Source organism: Telmatherina bonti (assembly GCF_933228915.1).
Source record: "Telmatherina bonti genome assembly, chromosome: 20".
Classification (NCBI taxonomy): Eukaryota; Metazoa; Chordata; class Actinopteri; order Atheriniformes; family Telmatherinidae; genus Telmatherina; species Telmatherina bonti.
Window position 1 is genome coordinate 21,343,341 of NC_136618.1, and position 13,849 is coordinate 21,357,189.

Sequence of the window (13,849 nt, forward strand, 5' to 3'; positions counted from 1 at the left end):
GAGCTTGTTAGTTGTCAGAAACCAGTTTGGTTTTGCAGGAAGACTGTTTTGTTTACAGACTGGTTTTATCCTTGAGTATGAAGTTGGGTGAACAGAATGGATTTTAGCAACAAAGAAATGCTATAAAACAGAAAAATAAACCTATTAAATGTAACTTCAGTATGTCAGACCAAACCCGCACAATTTGCATCTTAAAAGGAGCAGTGGGCATCTCTAGGGGGACATAGTAGCTCCCAGTAGTATTAGTGTTGTTAGTGTTTGCGCTAACTACCGCTCAGACTTTTATCCCCAGCGACGTGCAAAGATGCACACACAGAATCTATTAGTTTTAACAGGAAAAAAGTACAACTCTTACTTTAATAGGCCCAAGAGAACTGAGATATACAGCTCCAGGTAGTACACTAAACCCTTATTTTGTGTTTATTTCTACATTATGTCCTCAAAAACTAAATAAAAAACCTTCTGAAACATCAACCTTTTAAAATCTGCAGTTTCAATGAGACTGATTAGACTCATCATTGAGTCCAACTTCTGACACACAGCATCAGTGTATGAAAGTAATCATGGGTAGATAATTGCTGCCCTTATCAAAGCATCAGGTTGAATTGCAGCGAACAAACCAAGCTAATTATTCTGAATCAGCTTCGAATGATGAACTTCTGTTTAACAACTCAACTCTTCTGACCTAAATTCCACATAGTGCATCCGGATTAATGCGTTTATGTTGTGTTATACAAGGATGCTTTTTTGAAATGAGTGCGATGCAAGAGGCTCGAACTCAAGTGTTAAGCCCTTTAAGAGGAACTCCAGTGAACAACCTCTTTCCTATAGCCGTTAGGTAATGGTACACATGGGGTTTAAGCAGTTTTCCATGGCTTACTCTCAAATTCAACACCCATCAAATATCTCTTACAGATGCCTATCAGAGAAATAATGAAGCAATCAGTGCAATCACTCCGCATGCTAATTACAAATGTTGGCCCAGATGCCCAACGGCAGCCTCTGAGAGAGGGTGTTTTCATGTGCAAATTGCCTTTAAGGAGAAAAATGAGCGTTGGTTTCATTACTCATGGATGAATTAATGAATGTGTAAACAGTAGGAACAAGCCAGACTCAGCACGGTTTGAACGAGCTCTGTGACACACATAGTCAGCAGTTAATGTTTAATATTATAAATGAAGCAGTGGTTCCCTGCCATAGTAGGCTAAAGATGGAGCTTAGGAGAAGAAGAGCTTGCGGGTCGTTTGTTTGGTAAGTACCAGACAGCATAATTAAGCGATAAAGCACAGATGATCTACACCCCCAAAGTTCCTACATTAAAAAGGTGAAAGAGCAAAAAACATAAACACAATGATTGCTCAATTTCATTACACGAGAACATGGGAGCATCATAAATCATACTCCCCAACTATCCGACTAATGAATACATTTGCAAACATCCCCTGAGTCTGACTGCCACTTTTACCACCTGATGCAGTAGAACAATCAATTAACCAAGACACCAGCAAGTGGGATCAGTCCTTCAACACTTTCAAAAGTTTAATAAACCTGGGTCGTTTATTATGAATCGACTGGATGCAACATGGTTGAGCATAATTTAAAACAAACTCTTGTGTTTGAGAATTAAAATATTTGGCTTCATAAAGTGAAACTGCAAGTATCCTGTGATACTCAGTCCTGCTTTAAAGGTAGAGTATGTAAGAGTTTCAATATTTTCAAAATAAATTAACTAAAAAAATAACTACAATCATAATTAGATTGTTTTTTTTAAACATGTAGGTTCCAGTCTGTCCATATTTGATATGTTGTTAAATTACAAGTTTAATTAATGACAAAGACCCTTCTTAAATGTTTGCCTACCAGTAAAAAAAGAATGCTTTTTGTCATTTGTCATTAATTAAACTTTAATTTAATTTAATTTAATGTAATTTAATTTAATGTAATTTAATAATGCATCAAATATAGACAGACTGGAACCTACATGTTTAAAAAACCATAATTATGATTGTAGTTATTTTATTAGTTAATTTATTTTGAAAATATTGAAAATCTTATATACTCCACCTTTAAAACAACCATCGAGCAGGGTTGCAGTGAAACAAACCCGACTAAGCAAATTCAATGCCACACTAAATGAATGTCAATGACATTCCAGTGTCCTGTTTGCGAGTGTGTTAGCTAAATGTCAGCTACTTGGCTCCGCAGGGAGACAGACCTGGCTGGGAGAGAATTAGCAGGTGTTTCTAACTCCATCACTTAGCAGCTTCTCACACCTTTCGAATGTTGGATATGGGACAATATGGCAGGATGTGGACCATGAACTGTTATCAGCAGAAAGGTAAAGAATGACCAGAAAAGACAGAGGAAAGCAGAGGAAGCCAGGAGGTATTTTAAGAGCTGCAGCGGTGGCAATTTCTGCAGGAGATGAGTTCTCCACTACAAATGACAAAAATGGTCATGCATCAATTGTTTTAAATTCAGTAGAGGATTCCTGTGGTTTTAAATGTCTTTTTTTCTTTTTTTTTTTTTTTTTAAACAAGTTACTTGTGCAATAAAGTTCTGTGCAAGACATGCAAACCAAACTATGTACCTTTAAAAACCTTGGGTGTGCTTCCTCAGCATTTTCAGTCATCCATTAGTTTCCCTCCCTGTTTGAAAATAAGTTTTAAAGCATTTTTAAACAGGGAGGGAAACTAATGGATGACTGAAAATGCTAGGAAAACACCACCCAGTCTTTAAAAGGCAAAAAATTTGGTGTGCAAAACATACCAACCAAACTAGGTGAGCCTTTTCAGACTTTGGATGTGCCTGCTCCACAATTTCAGTCATCCTTTAGTTACTGTCCCTGTTTGGAAATCAGTTTTAAAGCATTTTCAATCAAAGTCCAAATGTGAGATGGCTGACTATCCTCAAAAGTTAACCACTTCATCTATAAAATGGTTAAAATTGCCTCTAGACCAGTTAGAAATGTCATCTCCCATTTGGCGGCCCTAAAGCTTATCAACCATGGTGTTGGTGAAGTTACCCGTTTGATAATTTAGTGTAAACTGATGAAATGTACAACAATAAATAAAACATAAATACCTCAAAATGTTGAATTTAAGGCAATGAAGATTTACTCTTCATGTTGTAGAGAATTTAAAAGAAGCAAAAAGACATCTTGAGACAAAGTCGGACACTCACGATGACTCTTTTTGGGGGGTGCATCATGACATACTGAGATTTCTGAAGATATCTGAATAGAGTTGTTGATGGTCATCAGGTCAGAAAAGGTTACAAAAACCATCTATAAAGAGTTTGGACTCCACCAATCTACCATCAGACTGATTACGCATCAGTTGAGGAACCTTCATTTTCTTCCCCAGAGAGTGGATGACCAGCAAAAGACCACTTGGTGAGGAAGTTGTGTCATAGTTCATGAGATCAAAACCTCATGATGTTCACATCTGAGCCATTAAAGACCTCTCTCTAATTGGCTACTGTTAATGTTCATCATGACGACGCTCAACAACGGTATGCATAGCCGACAAACAGAAGCCTGTTTGAAAACCTATGGACAGATGAGAGTTTGTTTCTCTCACTTACAAGACCTGTGTTGTGAGTTGTGTTTGGAAAAGTAACACAGCTCTGCATCAAACCAAACCAGCTGTAACCGGCTCGTCATCACTGATAGCAAAATTTATTCTAAAGGAAAATGGCATTAAAGTTGATCAGTAGCTAGACACTGACCATCAGTTCACAAATCCTTCTTCCAAAGAAGGATTACAGGCCAACTCAAAGAACCCATTACAGTTGCTAATGTGGACACAATGGATCCACGTACAGCTATACTTACACATGGTCTACATATGTAAGTATCAACTTCCTGCATTTGATTACATTACTGACTTTATGTATAGCTGCACTTTAAAAAAAACAACACAAAGAACAATGATTTCAATCAGCCTGCAGTTTGTTTGGCTGCAGACGAAGCATAAATCTGGAGCTCTGGGGATGGTGACAGGGAATTTATAACTAATTTTGTCTGATATTTATGATCTCTTAGCTACAATATACCAACAATACACCTCATTTTCTGTTGTTTTCCATGTAAAAAAACGTTCGGGGGTTAAATTTGGAAAGCCCAGATCTATATTGTGCAACTATGTGTGGAAATGAAACAAGAAAAATGCAAATGTACTCAGGGCAGTGCCAACAATGATTGGAAAGATGATCAACACAGTGTTTGAATTATTCCATCCCACAGTAAACTGCTTGGTATGTTCAGTACACAGTGTCCAATTTATTGCAATTTATGACAAACCCAAAATATCAAGTCATCTCTCTTCCCTAAAGGACACTTTCCTCATCTTCTTCATGAGGGAAGGCAAGCCATTCCAGCAGCCTCAGCAGCAGTTTCATTTACCTTGTCCTCCCTGCTGCTCGCAGCAAGTCCATTCTCTGTAAAAACAAGATAATCTGGGTGTGAACATGACTTTTGTGGATCAGCGGTCCTGGGCCAGAAACACAGTATGTTAGGGGGATTCAGTAAATGAGAAGAGCGTGACTCTGGTTGCAGAGCCAGATGATTGCCCAGTCAGATTTCACTGCTCATTTTAGCTGCCAATCTAGTTACTACATCAACGTCCTTCCCTACATCAAAATGCCACTGTCTCCATGGTGATGTGGCTGCCAAATCGCCATGCCTGCCACCATTACCAGCACCACAAACACATGCACCAACACACATACAACACAAGCAAAATCCCACAGTATGATTACAGATTTCTTTTTTTTAAATATATATATATATATATATATATATATATATATATATATATATATCTTTTGTTCTTTTCTTTTTTTTTTTTGCAACACACCACCCTGTTATTCTAAACAAATTCCGATTTTTAAACACTTTTCCAGCCCCCGGGGGACACAAAACCCTTTTGTCTACAGAGCAAAGCGAAGGAGGAGAATGGGCGCCAACGCCGCTCTCTGACTGAGCATAAGTACTGATGGTTTCATTTTGATGAATTCTCCCTACAATCTTTAATTCATTGATTACAATAAATGTCAGCACCCACGACATGTTTGGCAAAGAAGACATCAGAAAAATATTGTATCTTCATTCTAGCTTCCATCAAAGACTTACCCATAAAATGATGTTTCCTGTAATGTTATTATGAAGCTAATAAATTAGCAGAGAGAAACGCTGCTTTTTTGTGTTTGATCAGATACATATATGCTTTTCAGGAGCAAAAACAACCCAAGGTGTCCGTATTTGACCTTTTTTGGACATGTAATGAAGTCGTTTTGGTGCCAAAATTGAACAAATTAGTGAGAATAAATGATAAAGAAGACAAAACTGTCTCACAAAAAATAACACCAACTCATGGTTTATGGGTCTACGTTTGCAGATGGGTCCAGCTGATATTAAATTCAGCATCTAAAACAGTTCACAAGGACCCTCCTTGGTTGTTGACATGCAGTTTATAAATTATGGTTGCATGAATAGTAAGGAGCAGGTCAAGTACACGAGCAATGGAAGGAAAAACTGCAGTGACTGGATGCGTTCTTTGAAAGTATGCAAAGCCTCCTTTGAAGTCAGGTTGTGCAAATTCATTTGTTGTTCTTGCCACATCTATTATTCATTATAAGACTAAGTCTCTAAGAAGTCACAGAAAACATCTACTTTGTTTGGAACTATTTGTGAGTTTGGAAATCCCAGGTGAGCTGCAGATGCTACAGTATAAGGGATACACCGGTTGAATATCAGCTTTGCCTTGTGAGACTAGTAAAAAACAACAAAACAACGGCAAAGACACAATAAGATTATATAAATCAGTGAGTTCTATGTAAAATGGCAGCATTTTACTATGATGACTGGCTTGTTGAGGCAGAAGTGCTCTCTGTAAATAAATGTTCCTATATTTCCTCATATCTAATGTGACCTGGCCCAGCACTCTGCTCTCGCCTTGCCAAACACTGTGTGTGATGAACATTAGCTGTGCCACTCTTGGGTCCATCAATCAGTTTCTCCAGCAGCCATGAAATAAGTCATATGTGACATGGGCACAACACCAAAAGAAAGCAACGTTATTACAAACCCAGAAGCTTCCCATTTCCTTTCCTGCCTTCCTTTACTTGGACCCAGTGTGAGTCACAAAATCAAACTCGCCTTGGCAGGTGATAACAGACGTACACAGTGTGTTTTTGGAGCAGGAAATGTCTCCATTTATAGAGAAAGATGGATAAAGTAAAGATGACCAAGCACTTCAGAAAAGACAGGGAAGCTGTTCCCTCTTGTCACCTCAGTCTGCCACAACAATTAGCTATTGATAGTTAAATAAAAGAGCAATAATTAGCTTTAGCATAGCAGGGGGCTGACTCGTCATTCCTTAGCATATGGTGCCACTTTAATCTTCAGAGTATCAGGTTTGATTTCAGCTCATCACAAGCTCAAAAGCTTCAAACTGCAAGCTTCATCTCTTAGCATGGAAGGGCTTGAGGGTATTCAAAAATAATAAGTAAAGGTTTTGAGCAAAGTTTACCAATGACATTACAAATACTCAAATAGATGTTGCCAGGGAAACTGCACAAATGCTTTCTTTTCTCTTTAAACCTGACAGAATAGCACATCTCCAGGTGAGATGATGGTGTTTGCTTCCTGGTTAGCTGGGGTCACAACCTCCAGTCTATTGAAAACCCTTGAATAGTTGTTGCAGGTGAGCCCAGTCTCACACCCAGTAATCATCAGACAGACACCTGCTAGTCCTCCCTCTGTCACATGAGCCCCCACCCAGCTCAAGATGGGTTTGCAGGAGTGACATGTTGCTACCCCAAGACTCTTCTTGTCCTCTCATCCGGCCTCCTCATAATCCTATTAGATCCAGACATCTGCCCTGTAGAAAATGTACTGATTGATCCTGAATCACATAATTTCTGCTTTCTGGGTGACTCAACTTGCTCTCTCTCTCTCTCTCCGTTTCACTTTTTTAATTCCACCAGGATCTTTCTCCTGGGCTTCCCTGACATATTTGACAGCAAGCAATCAGATTAAAGGGACTCTGATGTTCCAACACAAGCAAACACTGTTAAAGCAGAATGTTTAACTAATTACTCTCAGGCTATGAAAAGAAGCTTTTTACACACTGTCGGGGTAAAGAGTAAAGTTAAGCTAAGCTTTCTGACGTCCTTGTATAAGAGAACAACAGATTTGCTTCCATCTTTGCACAGAATATTAGGTATAAGAAAAAAATAAGTTCTTCCAAGGAGCTGAAATGAATATTTTCCTCTGAATAAATCTTACTTATACTAATTAGCTGTACTGTGAAGTACTAGAAAACATAAACAAGTCTGCTGTGCAGTGCACCTAGAAGGAGGTAAATGTAATTTTTCTTAGGGTTTAACCTTATGTATCAGGTAAAGTATAATACTACAAGTCTTTTTGAATGATTTTCTTCTGTTGTTGCAAACAGCAAAGCTGCACCAAGCACAAGTATCCTTTATAAACCTGCTCACACATATAGAGGAGTTATTGTAAAATGGTATGAATGACACGTGTGCTTCTCCTGCTATGTGTTCGAACGTTTGCAGTGTAAAAGGTCAGTTCATGCTAAGAGGAACATGATCAAAATGTCAGAGTAATTCATCCACTGGCTGTCAAGAACTTTCCAGCAAAACAACCTCATGGTGACACTGAAGGAAAAGCTAGAGGTTCACGAATACACCATGGCCCCGAGGTGCAGAATGCAGCATGTCAGACAACACAAAAGCATAAAAACTTAGAAAAAAACGAATTATGTTCCATAAAGAACAAAACAGAAAGTACAAAATAACTAGAACAACCAGAAACATATATCTTTATGTATTTTTTTTTTTTCGTTCTTTGTGAGAAATTGGTTTATTTATTGGTTCCATTATTTTACCCTTCAAGACCACTATTCAAAAGCCATCAGGATGAATCATCTTGGAATTATGAATGCCCAAGCTTATTGCCACAAAATTACAATAAACTTTTAAGTGATTCAGATGCTTCATTAAATATTACTCATGGTTTTCATGGTGACCGTCACAATAGTTTGGACCACAGTAAAAGGCCTGAACAAGTTGCTAATACAAGTAAAAACAGCCGCTTTGTTGCGTTAAAGGACTGTTTTACAGAAACACCTATCAAGTAAAGCTCTTCATTTTGCAACACTGATTTAATAAAAATGAAAGGTTTCATGTTTACTCTCTCACCTTTACCACATAAAAAAACATACATCTGCGCTGTCCACTGACTTGTTGGGTAGAATTCCTAACCTGCTGTATGATCTAATTAATACTCAAAGTCTTCACATTGACACTCAAAAAAAAAAAAATCACCTTACATAACACATTAACATCAGGTCCCTGCTGACACAGGAGTTATTGGCCCTTCTGGGCCCTTGGGTCTCTCTTGGCACAGAGGGTAACCATCACTGGGTGGAGGTGCAGATTAGAGTGGCATGGCTGCAGCTGAGGAATGTGAGGAATTCCCCTTGTAAACACCTCATGCTCCAACGGTCCCCACGGTCTAATCTCACCATGCCCATCGCCCCCTTTAATCATCATAATGGTTAGTTATTCATTACCAATGCCCCCCACCTCTATTTCAAGATGCCCTTCCTGTGGCCTCTGCTTGGTGTGAGCAGAAGCTAGGTGGGTTTACAGCTGTTGCCAGGTTTTTTGTTTACCTGAGACACCGCGTGGTATATTATTCCCCCTGATACCCCCCACTGGGCAAACAGAGCCTACTCTGATACTGTTCTATATACTGTAATGGCTTTCAAATGTCAACACCTTGAGAGAAAGAGGTCAGGCAGTTGTGTGGCTTATTCTAGTCCTAAGGGAGGACTTTTTCGTTGATAGGATCATAAGTGGCTGTTTGCTTTTCTACCCCTGTAGTTTCTGAGTATGAACCTCCTCTTGACTCATATAAAGTTCATTCTGAAAGCAGCTGAGTGCTTTTGTCAATGCTGCCCAGCATCCAGAAAACACAGGAAGCAAAACAGCCACAAGCTGGTTTTTTTCCCTTTGCTTGGGTAAAATCCTGTTTTGTTCACTTGCTGTTTTGTCAGGCTAAAGGAAAGCGCAAAGTCCATCCTGAGCACATACTCTGTAGCATGAGAGGCCCATGGGGGCTGCATTCCACCTTGCGATGTACCACTCTCTACCAGTCATGAGGGACGCCTACTTACAAGTGCAAAACCCGGCTCATGCTGTTGTGGCCACATGCCCTCCCAACGCTTTCCCATCAGCTTGCAGGAGTCAGAAAGCAGCGTTTCCCTTTTCCTGCAAATTCCCCGATAAGTTTGTCCAAGAGAGGTATGCCGCTCTGGATGGGACAGTTGATATTTTCCGGGTGATTTTCCATTGTTAACGTAGACTTTTCCTGACACTGGTGATAAGAGAGCAGCTGTTGAGATTATTCAGCTGCTGTCTGCTGAGAATTCCTCTCAAAGTTGAAAGAAGATATCACACTTAACAGGAAAAGTGTTGAAATTACTAAAAAAAAAAAAAAAAAAAAAAAAACCCTTTGGCCTCTATCATCACAGCCTAACTGGGAAATCCTCTGATGGAAACCGTCCTCACGTCAGTCAAAGAGGCTTGAATTGTTCTGGTTTCATTACGGTCTGAAGAAGCTTTAACTAATCAGGGATGTCATGTCCTCTAAGTGCTGAGAAATCCTCTGTGATGAAAACTGGTAGAAACAAAAACTGAAAAAGACTCATCACAGAAGCAGAATAAACGTCTTAGAATAGCTTATTCCCTACGTCAAAAATCAAGATATTTTCTGTTAAATACAAGACAAGATGTGAGAAAACGAGTTGAAACTTGAGCACATTTGGTATTTACCAACCAAAGTGCCAACAAGATCTGGAAGCAATGTCAACTTGACATGTTTTACATACAGTTTCACTGAGCAGCAACTTGACACACTATTTACTTTAAATAAGTGATGAGAGAGTAACAGTATTGCATGATATCCCTCTGGTCCTTAAGCATCATGCACAAGGCATAAATGTCCTCATTAGTATTAAGTGCTTGGCTCATGTTCTCTAATACTCATTCATGGTTTACCAGCATGTCAGCTCACCCCGAGGAAGCTGTCAGCTACAGATGTCAATCCCCTGGCTGACCCGGCACCCTCCCCCCACCACAGCACACATGGCACTGGAGGATTGTACCCCCAGAACAAAGGACTGTGGGGGGGGGGGAGAATTCTGTTGAGAGTAAAGCGACCAAACATTCCTGATACAATGGGGAGGGTGAGGAGGTTCAATTAGTACACACTTTAAAGCTGTGTTCTTTGCGAGCCCACTGTTCTTGATAACAAAGCTGGAGCCTCCACTCATGAAAGGGATGTTTGGTGATGCAGCTGACGTTCCAACATTTTAACACAGTTTCTCCTTTTGTCTGTTTTGTTGCTGCCATGTTGCTGAAGCTATAAACAATGTGAAGGGAATTTACGGCACACATATTTGAGTTGTAGAAATCACAGATTTATCAGTCTTTTAAAACTTTGTCTGGAGGAAAAGCTAATTATTGCTGTCAGAAAACTGAAAATGCAAATGTCTTTAAAAAAAAAAAAAAAAAAAAAATCAATTCTCTCAAAGTGTCATTTCACCCAGAACCAAGTTCTGAGATATGATTTAGACTTTAAATGCTGATTTTATCTTAAATATCCCAAAAAAAGTGTGATCACACTCATTCCTTCATCCAATGAACTGATGAATCAGGAATCTTCTAGAGGTGAACAGCATCTTAACTTTCCATCATGACATTTTGCCACTTGCCAGATTCAGCATCCACATCATTGCCACACATCATTGAACCTTTCAGCTGATAGGCTGGAAAGTAGGAAATGTTGCAGTGGCATTTTCTGCAGCGCTGAACTGGTTATCAGACCCCCCTCATGTCTGGCACAGTCCCTGCTACTCATAAAAGCCTGGAAAACCCAAATCGGATGCTCAACATAATCAATACCCCCGAGGTAGGCTATTCTAGGAGCAATCAATACAAGCACCCCAAGGAAAACAGATTTGCGCTGTCGGATCTTAACTAGAGAGATAAACTGCTGTTGGCGACTTACCTATTACACAAGGTGCGCCGTAACGTCGGGTACTTCGCGTATCCGAGAGAACAGCAACCCCCCCACCCCCCCCAAAAAAACCCCGCTGTGTCACACTTTACAGCCTCCAGACGCACATGTTCTCTTTCCCGCCCTCCCCACTGAGAAATGGCTAAATCATGCGCTTCAACGAGAAGCCAGTGGAGCCTCAGAGCCGGACTGTAGACGCAGACTGTGTCGCTGCTGGAAGCGGCGGCACACTTGTGTCTCCAGGCGCTGGATCAGATGCGCAGGGCGCCACCCCTTCCTGGACCTCCGGACGCGTGAGGCCACCTTTCCTCTCTGAGCGGCGACGCCGTTAAAATAAAAAATAAGCGGGACGTGAATATGAAGAGACTCTTCGCCACAGGGCAGTGAGGAAACACTGATCCGCGATCGCTCCTTAACGCTTTGTGCGCAATTAAAAGCGCGCAGGACGCCGGTGCCACCCACCAAAAAGGAGCTTTTCCGCCGTAAGTGTACGGACGGGGAATTTTAATGAGGACTGCTGCAGAGTTTCCTCCCAGATCGGAGGGACGTGGTGAGATTCACTGTCCCTACACTTTACAGGGGAAGATGAAGTTGTACTTTGATGAAGTAAAGCGCCAGCTGTACTAAGCGCCTGGCTACCTGCCAGTCTGCAAAGAGGGGGCATTAACCCACCTTCATGGGCCACCTGTTGACGGGAACATAATTTAGACATCATCACTCATGCCCTGACCAGTCAAACTGCAGCAAGCTGAAGACGCAGGAAGCTGCACAATATGGCTAAAATGACCATATTTAAAGCTTTTCAGTCAGAAAAAAACAGCTTTATCCCACATTTATCCCCAAATTTTACTTCTGGTCCAATAATATATTTTAATTACACTTTGCTAAAGTCTCAATGAAATGAGTATATTCCAGACATAATCTTAAAGAACTTACCCAAATATTTTACTAAGAAATTCATGTCGAAACCTGTCCCCCATAGCTGCTGATGACAGCGTTTTATACTTTTTATTTTTGCATCTGACCCATCTTAGATGAGCTATCTTAAACTGTCTTTAGTCTTCAGTGATATTTCTCCAGGTTTCTAGGACATTTAAAAGCTCTTATGGATTTTGCTGCCCTTTGTTACAATCTGCCACAATGTTCCCCTACTTCTTCAAAAATATTGAGGCCCAAGCTCTGGAGAGGAATCAGGTCTCACAAGACCTGTTGCTACTGATTTTCACTTCAGTCCTTCTGCCTTTCGCCATATCTCTGCCTTATATTCGCTATTTCCTTTCCTTAAGAATGACGTTTTGGCAACTACCCTTTAATGGGGACCATTTCTGATGAGATATGCCAACAGTAGGTCAGATGGATTAGCTGTAGACCTGATGCACTTCTAAATGATATCTGTTAGATACTGCTTTCTTTTAAGGCTTGACATATCTATTGTTTTCCACTTATCCTCTCAAGTTTGAAGGCCACATGACACACTGCAGAGATATGCCAAATATACAATCTTGTCTGTCAAACAGTTGTCCTTGACACTTTTCATAGATGCAAAACAAATGTGAATCATTTATGCCTTTACAGCAGACACTGTAAAGTGCCAAAAAAGGTAACTTAAAATTGAGCTTTTGCTGAGTTACAAAGCCTCTTACTTTATTTACACTAATAAGAATTAGGTAGATATTAAAAAGAAAACATCTTTGAAAGTGTTGAGGTATAAAAACTGGACTGAAAATGAGCAAAACATTAGTCAATGGCAAAAGAAAACCTGAAAAAAATTCAGTTAGTCTGGAAACTATTGATTTGGCCATAAGTCGCTCAAAACACATCTTAGATCCAGGTTCAAGCTGTGTGCTTCTTCACAAAAAAAAAAAAAGCTTTATTTTAGAATAAAGAACTACATAGTTTTATGCCGTTGTTGCAAAACTCTGCTTGTTTATTTATTTTTAAACCTGTGCAAGTGACCTTATACTCACTATCAGAGGTACTCACAGAATCTGGAGCCTGAGTCACAAAAACATGTCCTCCTCTAATCCCTCACATCTAAAACAGATCAAATCAACTCTGAGTCTGCAAGGTGGCTGTCAGCTGGTTCTTCTACTAGGAGGTTAAACCACTTATCCATCCATATGGGAAGGAAGAGGAATGACTAACCTCAGCTGGCACTCTGTCATGAAACAGCACAATGTTTAAGTACGGGATGTGACGAAGTTAACAAAACCTGGTGTTTACTGGATGAGGAGATGAGCAGTAAATACAAGGCATGAAGGGTAAAATACATTTGTATCAATAACCAAAACAATCTTTCATTTTTGGTTACGGAAGGGGAGACACAACCTTTGGTCTAAAAGAAGAAATTTCCTGAATTCTTAAGGTTTTTATTTGGAAAAATTAATGAAATATAAGTTGTTTCTGTTTGTTAAAAAGTCTTAAGTATATGTATACCATCAGTTTGAACCAAGTTTATATATGCCTAACATTAAATAAAGTCTTCTAGAAAAAACAAAAACAAACAAAAAAAAAACAAAAACAAAAACAGGCAGATTAAAGACTTTACATCCTGTTGCTAAGCGTCGTCATATGTAACACCAGTCTGAGGCGTACTGTGGTGCCACACTGCCCTCTACAGGCTACAACGCTGTACTGCACACATCTCCAAACCATGACTCAACATTTTCTGCACTGACTCATCCATCACGAGTCTCTGTGCAGGCAGCAGCAGTGCTTTGTGTAGAAAAAGCACGGTTACAA

At 39.8% G+C, this 13,849-nt stretch overlaps 1 protein-coding gene across 1 annotated transcript in view; it reads right to left on the reverse strand.

Annotated features, from left to right (window-relative positions):
- tmem108 (transmembrane protein 108) overlaps window positions 1-11,144 on the reverse strand; it is a 49,853-nt gene extending 38,709 nt beyond the window's left edge. The window contains exon 1 of the mRNA XM_079259962.1: window positions 11,099-11,144. The gene's annotated coding sequence lies outside the window, so the exon portion shown is untranslated. The remainder of the gene's footprint in view (window positions 1-11,098) is intronic.
- Between the last annotated feature and the right edge of the window lie 2,705 nt (window positions 11,145-13,849).